This window comes from Antechinus flavipes, chromosome 3 (genome assembly GCF_016432865.1).
Source record: "Antechinus flavipes isolate AdamAnt ecotype Samford, QLD, Australia chromosome 3, AdamAnt_v2, whole genome shotgun sequence".
In the NCBI taxonomy this organism is placed as follows: Eukaryota; Metazoa; Chordata; class Mammalia; order Dasyuromorphia; family Dasyuridae; genus Antechinus; species Antechinus flavipes.
The window spans coordinates 235,839,569-235,849,052 of NC_067400.1; the positions used below are offsets into that span (position 1 = coordinate 235,839,569).

A 9,484-nucleotide genomic window follows, 5' to 3' on the forward strand; every position below is an offset into this window, starting at 1 on the left:
AGTCTTGCTGCCCACAAAGGCACAGAGTCTTCTGTATGAGAAAACCATATAGCCTACCAACCAAATCTGGTCAGTCATCTCTTTTCTGTTAGGCCATGAGCTAAGAATGTTTTTTACTTTTTTAAGCAAAAATTTTGATCTTTAATAGAGGCATGGGTATAGTGCAGCAACAAGTGCTGTGATACTCCGGTTTTTTAATGTTTCTCCTGAATAATACATCTCTAGGTAAACATATATACATAAGAATTACAATGAGCCTCATCCAAATTCTCCCTTGAAGTCTCTCTGTGATATGGGGGTTCTCCAGAGTTTAGCCAGTGATAACTGTATAGTATAATAGGTAAGAGCACTAAACCTGGAGATAAGAAGACCTGAGTTCAAATCCTGCTGTAGACATTTACCAACTATATTACCTTGGATAATTCAATTAACTTCTCATTTTCCTCAGATGAAGAAATTGAAACCATTTCTAGCCATATGAAAAGATGCTCCAAGTCATTATTAATCAGAGAAATGCAAATTAAGACAACTCTGAGATACCACTGCACACCTGTCAGATTGGCTAGAATGACAGGGAAAGATAATGTGGAATGTTGGAGGGGACGTGGGAAAACAGGGACACTGATACATTGTTGGTGGAGTTGTGAATACCTCCAACCTTTGGAGGGGATGCGGGAAAACTGGGACACTGATGCATTGTTGGTGGAACTGTGAACGAATCCAACCATTCTGGAGAGCAATCTGGAATTATGCCCAAAAAGTTATCAAATTGTTCATACCCTTTGACCCAGCAGTGTTACTACTGGGCTTATACCCCAAAGAAATACTAAAGAAGGGAAAGGGACCTGTATGTGCCAAAATGTTTGTAGCAGCCCTGTTTGTAGTGGCTAGAAACTGGAAAATGAATGGATGCCCATCAATTGGAGAATGGCTGGGTAAATTGTGGTATATGAATGTTATGGAATATTATTGTTCTGTAAGGAATGACCAGCAGGATGAATACAGAGAGGCTTGGAGAGACTTACATGAACTGATGCTAAGTGAAATGAGCAGAACCAGGAGATCACTTTACACTTCGACAACGATATTGTATGAGGATGTATTTTGATGGAAGTGGATTTCTTTGACAAAGACTCAGTTTTGATTGATAAATGATGGACAGAAGCAGCTACACCCAAAGAAAGAACACTGGGAAACGAATGTGAACTATTTGCATTTTCGTTTTTCTTTCCGAGTTGTTTTTACCTTCTGAATCCAATTCTCCCTGTGCAACAAGAGAACTGTTCGGTTCTGCAAACATATATTGTATCTAACACATACTGCAACATATTTAACATATATAGGACTGCTTGCCATCTAGGGGAGGGAGTGGAAGGAGGGAGGGAGAAAATCGGAACAGAAGCGAGTGCAAGGGAAAATGTTGTAAAAAAATTACCCTGGCATGGATTCTGTCAATATAAAGTTATTATAAAATAAAATAAAATATTTTTAAAAATACCTCCAACCATTCTGGAGAGCAATTTGGATCTATGCTCAAAAAGTTATCAAACTGTGCATAACCTTTGATCCAGCAGTGCTACTACTGGGCTTATATCCCAAAGAGATACTAAAGAAGGGAAAGGGACCTGTATGTGCCAAAATGTTTGTGGCAGCCCTGTTTGTAGTGGCCAGAAACTGGAAACTGAGTGGATGCCCATCAATTGGAGATTGGCTGAATAAATTGTGGTATATGAACGTTATGGAATATTATTGTTCTGTAAGAAATGACCAGCAGGATGATTTCAGAAAGGCCTGGAGAGACTTACACGAATTGATGCTGAGTGAAATGAGCAGGACCAGGAAATCATTATATACTTCAACAACAATACTATAGGATGATCAATTCTGATGGACATATCCATCTTCAATAACGAGATGAACCAAATCAGTTCCAATGGAGCAGTAATGAATTGAACCAGCTACACCCAGCGAAAGAACTCTGGGAAATGACTAAGAACCACTACATAGAATTCCCAATCCCTCTATTTTTGTCCGCCTGCATTTTTGATTTCCTTCACAGGCTAATTGTACACTATTTCAGAGTTCGATTCTTTTTGTACAGCAAATAACCGTTTGGACATGTATACATATTTTGTATTTAATTTATACTTTAACATATGGTCAACTTGCCATCTAGAAGAGGGGGTGGGGGGAAGGAGAGGAAAAATTGGAACAAAAGGTTTGGCAATTGTCAATGTTGTAAAATCACCCATGTGTATAACTGGTAAATAAAAAGCTATAATAAAAAAAATAAAAATGAGAAAAAAGAAAAAAAAAGAGCTTAGCACATAGTAGGCATTTCATGTTGTTTTGCTGTTGTTTTTTGTACTTCATCCCATAGAAGACCATGATATCAGGGAACTCATGCTGTGACATGCAAGTAAGTTGGATTTAAGTGAGGGAAAGCTGTGCAAAGTCACCTGTCTCACTTTTCCCTTCAGAGCCATTTGAGTCTAGTGACAAGATATAGATCATAAGGTCAGACCAGTTACCTGGTTCATTGAAAAAGCCTTGAATAAAATACCTGTGATAGAAATAATACCCACTTGTGACCAATGGAGGATCCTACTTATTAAACACAGAGTTACCTATTAGCAAAGGATTGGCTTGATGCTGATGATTAATCTCCCTAGCCACAGAAAATCATTAAATCTGTCTTCTCTTAGCCATGAAGGCTTAGAAAGGTGGAGATCTTCCAGTGGGAAGAATACTAGATGACATTAAGTCTTTTTATAGTGTATTTAAGGGGAGGGATTCTAGATTTGGAGGCTGAGGACTTGGATTCAGTTCTCCTTACTTGCTGTGTAATAAGTCACTTAATTTTCCCAAATTTCTCAGTTTTCTCATCTAAATTACAGATAAAGGAAGGACATATGAGTAAAGGCTAAATGATAAGACTTCTCTGGTTCCTTCTAGCTCTCAATTCTATAGTATGTTAATGAAAATAATCATTCATGTAACTAATAATAGAATCTTCCACTGGCATAGCACAGGACTTCTTAAACTTTTTTTACTCGTGACCCCATTTCATCTGAGAAATTTTTCAATGGTCCTGGGCATATAGGTATATAAAATACAAATCAAACATTTACTAATAATAAATTATAATTTTGTGACCTCCATATTCAGTTACATGACCCCAGATGGGGTTGCAACCCACAGTTTAAGAAGCTTTGGTGTAACACTTCAAAGTTTCCTAGAGTCCTTTCATCACAATCATAGAATCATATATTTAGAATTAGAAAGAGATCTTAGAAATTAATTACCTAACCCAAACCCCATCCTGTTAGTTTTACAAATGAGGAAATTAAGACTCAGGGAAGCTAAATGACTTTAGTGCTCAAGATCAAATCTAATTTGATAATTAATAATTAAACTTAATAAGTGGCACAATTTAAGTTGAAGAACAAAGATCTGAACCCAATTCCTCTTCTTTAAAAACCAGTGTTCTTTCCTTTGCAAACCAAATTATTAGTCACCAGGTTGGGAAAGATGGCCAGGTTTCAAGTATGATGAGGAGGAGGAGAAAGTAAGTCCAAAGTCATTCTAAATAAGTTTATCTTCAGGATTTTTTTCATTTCTCCTAATATAATTCAAGGAAATCCATATTCCATCTGCTCCCCACCCCCTTCCATCATTCAGAAATGAGGATGGGAGCTATCAGCTTTCTACAGAATTCTTATAGGCACATCCGATTGGTTTCTCATCTGTGATGTCATTGAAAGGGAGCTGCAAATGAGGGTGGGTTGAGTAACTATGAGGCTGGAAGTTTCTAGCATGGAAGATTTCATTAGAAATCATTTCAGAAAACTGATAGGAAATGGGAGGGCTGCATACCTGGCACAGAAGTGTCCTGTCCAACAGGAACCTTGTGGATCTCACAATCAACTCTCACCAAATCTAGACTTTTTTTTTTTTTTTTTTTTTTTTGGTTAGCATAGAGCACTATGTGTACCTTCCCAGGAATTTTGTGGGGAAATGGAAATAGTGGAGTTCTCAATGTTTCATACATCCTGTCTTTGAGTACTTTTTGAGAATACCAGGAGCACTTGAAGCCAGAAATACTTGCAGCCAAGAACCACAAATTGAGCCACTGGCTCCAATCAATGATTCTCTCTGTCTTGCATGAAGTTTACATTTCAGTCTCTGCAAAAAGAAATGTAGCAGCAGAGAATCTTTTCTCTGTAGCTGAGGAACAGGCCTGGAGGCATGGAAAATAAAGGAAGTTTAATCCAATTTGTTCATTTAATGATTATTTTCAATTATTCATCACTGGTAATAATATCAAAATAATGAGGGTTATTGCTTTTGTGGTGTTTAGATGCTCAAGAACAAAGAGCAACACTGAAATGCCAAGTGAAATTTAGTTATGAGTTTCTCTGCTTCTCCTGAACATCTTCCTGGTCATAATATTAATCTAAAGCTGCAAAATGCTAAATAAAGTCCTTCATGATAATCTCCCTTGTATAACTTCAAAATCTAATGTAAGAATAAACCATTGAGAAACATTAATAAATTAAATTATAACTAAATAATTTAAACTATGATGAATAAATAATTATAGCAATAAACAGGGACAAACCAAGTCTATCCTGGTATCCAAAGGGACAAAGAAAATACATTTCTAATGTACTTGAACATTCATTTCATTTATTAATAAAAGAATTGATGCTAGTGCAACCAAAGGCAATATATGCCCACTAAAAGAAGATAAGGGAAATACTACTGACATTGAGAATTAATTAATCAATCAATAAACATTTATTAAGCACTTAGTTTGTGTTGTATACTGTGCTGAGAATGTAGCAGAAAGAACAGTAGCCTAGGAGTTGAGTCTTGGATCTAGTTGTTTGTCCCTTTTGGCCAATTAGATGTATGCTATTGGTCAAATCTTTTAACTTTCTTTCTGGACTCTTTTGAATGCAGTCCCCCTAACCTCATGGTTGGAGCATGGTTGGTTCAAATCAGTTGGAGCCAGTCTGGTAATATCTCTGGGATATTCCTAGTTGCTGCACCTGGAGCCTGTTGTTTTGACCAGATGTCACTATTCCCCAAGCCTCTCCAGCCTTTTCTGCAAACTTTTGGTTGTTATGCAAAACAACTTATGCCACAGATTCATCAGATTATGCCTTCCTAGAAATTCTCTTCCTACTGAAATATATTTAAACTCTGCCCCTTCTGTCCGGTCTGAGCCCCTCCAGTATTTTGGTATTGTGTAGTATCTAGAATTGCAATTCCTTTTCCTTGATTAAAGATTCTTTTGTTGTTTTTCTGGTAGTTCTCTTTACTTTGGGTGGAAATTTCTTGAATCACAAATGGGATCTGAATATCTCTACTTGGTCAGCCACCATATAAAACCTTGGATACTCAGTACCAGCATGGACTCTGCAGTTCAGCCTGGCTAAGTGATCTCTTAAATCCCTGCACTCCCTCTCTTTCAGATGAGTTCCTGGTTCATTGAGAGTTTGTTAAATGATTCATGGACTACTCTGACAGGTTCCTCCAAGAGAATGGGTCTGGCTACATGGATCATATATTTATATAACAGGCAACATTTAAGCAAAGGGGACTGGAGGAATAGTGGGATGCAGAGAGTGAGGGTATGATCATGAGTGTCGGAGTATGAGTGCCTCTCTCCTAATGCTCTTACTTTGGGGGTCTCACCAGCTTTGTTTGGTTTTTTTTAATAACTTTTTTATTGATAGAACCCATGCCAGGGTAATTTTTTACAGCATTATCCCTTGCATTCACTTCTGTTCCGATTTTTCCCCTCCCTCCCTTCACCCCCCTCCCCAGATGGCAAGCAGTCCTTTACATGTTGAATAGGTTACAGTATATCCTAGATACAATATATATATGTGCAGAACCGAACAGTTTTCTTGTTGCACAGGGAGAATTGGATTCTGAAGGTATAAATAACCCGGGAAGAAAAACAAAAATGCAAGCAATTTATATTCATTTCCCAGTGTTCTTTCTTTGGGTGTAGCTGCTTCTGTCCATCACTGATCAATTGAAACTGAATTAGCTCTCTTTATTGAAGAGATCCACTTCCATCAGAATATATCCTCAAACAGTATCGTTGTTGAGGTATATAATGATCTCCTGGTTCTGCTCATTTCACTTAGCATCAGTTCATGTAAGTCTCGCCAGTCCTCTCTGTATTCATCCTGCTGGTCATTCCTTACAGAACAATAATATACCATAACATTCATATACCACAATTTACTCAACCATTCTCCAATTGATGGGCATCCATTCATTTTCCAGTTCCTAGCCACTACAAACAGGGCTGCCACAAACATTTTGGCACATACAGGTCCCTTTCCCTTCTTTAGTATCTCTTTGGGGCATAAGCCCAGTAGAAACACTGCTGGATCAAAGGGTATGCACAGTTTGATAACTTTTTGAGCATAGTTCCAAATTGCTCTCCAGAATGGCTGGATGTGTTCACAATTCCACCAACAATGTATCAGTGTCCCTGTTTTCCCACATCCCCTCCAACATTCCACAATCTTTCCCTGTCACTCTAGCTCAATCTGACAGGTGTGTAGTGGTATCTCAGAGTTGTCTTAATTTGCATTTCTCTGATTAATAATGATTCGGAGCATATTTTCTTATGTCTATAAATAGTTTTAATTTCTTTGTCTGAGAATTGTCTGTTCATATCCTTTGACCATTTATCAATTGGAGAATGGTTTGATTTCTTATATATTAGAGTCAATTCTCTCTATATTTGGAAATGAGGCCTTTATCAGAACCTTTGATTGTAAAAATGTTTTCCCAGTTTATTGTTTCCCTTCTAATCTTGTCTGCATTTGTTTTGTTTGTACAAAAACTTTTCAATTTGATATAATCAAAATTTTCTATGTTGTGGTCAATAGTGATCTCTAGTTCTTCTTTGGTCATAAATTCCTCCCTCTTCCACAGGTCTGAGAAGTAAACTATCTATGCTCTTCTAATTTATTTATAATCTCATTCTTTATACCTAGGTCATGAACCCATTTTGACCTTATCTTGGTCTCACCAGGTTTGTGTGTATACATGCACCTTTCTTCTCACCTGTCCCTTCCCTTCTTAACCCCTGGCAATGCTGCCAGGACCCATCAAGTCCAAGAAGGTTCATTTACATTTCCTGCTGCTGCTCACAGCTGTTGCTTCCTATCAGGAACCAAAACTGCTTTGAAGAAAAATGCCTGAAAGTCTTACATCATGAGAACTATTAGGCAAAAGAGAGAAAGAAAAATCACAGAAACTTAAGAGTATAATTTATCACAGAGGGAAGAGTAGGAATTGGAAAGACAAACATTAACTGGATGATGGAAAATTTTATTAGTGGAACCATTGGCCTTTGCACTGAATTTCTTACTTCAATCTACTGTGCTGTTTTATATGAAAATGATTTATGATTTTCTAACATTAAGGAAGTAGAGTGAGAAATATCTTTTTTTTGTTATTGTTGTTGAGACAATTGGGGTTAAGTGACTTGCCCAAGATCACACAGCTAGGAAGTGTTAAGTGTCTGAGACCAGATTTGAACTCAAGTCCTCCTGACTTGATGGCTGGTACTCTATCCACTGCACCTCCTAGCTGCCCCTTGGAGTGAGAAATATCATTCAGAACAAAATGCAAGCTATATTACTCTTATTAGCAACAAATGCTACAGGCTCAGACTATCATGAAGGATTCCCATGGATTGATATATAATAATAAAGCTGAGATAATGAGAACAATTAACATCCTCAATTGAATGGATATTTACCTAATGGTTTTTCTCAGTGTTTTATTAAAAAGTTCCATCTCTATATATTTGGATTCTGCTTATTTTTATATTTACTCTTTATTTGAACCCCAAACCATATTGTATGTCACAATGCTTTATGTAACCAGCTGGCTCCTTAGTGAAACATGGTTGTCAGGGCTGTTAGCAGCTTTTTGGTTTGTTGTAAATAGAAAAGATACTACAAGAGTAGAGTTCACCATTCCTTTGAGAAAGAAACGGATGCTGTCATTTTTCACACGTCAGCAGCAATTACATATTTACTTAGACCACATTTATAATCACTTTGTGAAAAGCTGACTCTTTTTGCAGGGTTTAACTATTTTCTTTAGTCTAATGTGATAATTTAATCAATTCATGATACAAATAGAACAATTCATTTTATTTCTATTTTTTAAACATGCTTCCTACAACAAAGGTTACACAGCCATATGTTGCATATGTGGCAAGTTTATTATTGGTCTATGCCCTTCAGTTCTTTAATCTTAGGTCATTGCTTATAAGTTTTAACCTCTCAGTGTTAAATGCAAGAAAATTTCAGAAAAATCTGGAAACTAGACGCTTCCTTACTCCATCTTTTTGTGAGTGCTGATGCTTTAAAATTTGTTTAGAGTCATTATTTAAAGGTTTTTGGAGGTATTTGGGGGAGAGCTTGGGCAAGTCCCTGTTTTGACTTTGCCATGTTCTGAAGATTCCCTTAATATACCAGTTAGCTCTGGAACCATGTTTGACAGTTTTCTCAATAGACTTATTAAACAATTTCTTAAAATTGGATGGACACATATTTAAATTTCTGAAAGCAAAATTTGGGTTTGGAGCAACAAAGGATTTTAATGCAAATTGGTATCTATGTGAAGAAGCTTTTATTCTCTCTCTTTTAATACACTTGAAAAACTCTCACATACTTTATTCTTTTATGCATCCTAATATCCATTAGGGTGTTATAGTGGCTGTTGTTGTTGCTCTTCAGAAATCATTGATTCTACTAATGTGCAGTCAGTTCATGGATGATAAGGGAAAATGTACAGTTGTACTGAGACCTGCAACAGCCTACATTCTAAAGTACTCTATTCTGTTTGCATCTTTGACATTTAGTACCATGAGAGTGGAGTATCTTTGAACATTACATACGTGTGTGTTTGCATCATTTGACTTATGTACTAGTGACATTTAAAAGCAGAAGTTGCTTTTAAAATTGATACAACTCTATACATCAAAGAGGTTGAAAATCATGAGGTATTCAATACCAAGATTAATACTCATCTATCTTTGCTATAGTTCTGGCCAGGAATGATGGCAAAGCCATCCGAGTTAAGAGAATCCTATGACCCAGACATAGTGGAACTGATGAACTATTAAGTCAAATACTCCCAGGAAGGCTGTATTTGCTGAAAGCATACCATTGTTAGCCAGAGTCAAGCTGTGCACTGGGAGGATCTTAACCAATCATCCATACTTTGAAGGGATTGAGAATGGGAACAAAAGAGATTTATTAGAAATATGCAAAGAGATCACCTGAGGAAATCAAAGAGTTTTACCTATAGTTTATTGCTGTGAGGTTAATAAAGTTTACATGAGTATTGATATTTTTGAAGGTATTTTACAAAAAAATGTCGTCTTCTTTTTCTCTAACTTTTCCCACTGGTGTTCATTGCCTTGAGTGTGACT

The 9,484-nt window shown here is 36.8% G+C and overlaps 1 pseudogene; it reads left to right on the forward strand.

Annotated features, from left to right (window-relative positions):
* Nucleotides 1-7,355: 7,355 nt before the first annotated feature.
* Nucleotides 7,356-9,484, forward strand: LOC127557129 (probable C-mannosyltransferase DPY19L3; annotated as a pseudogene).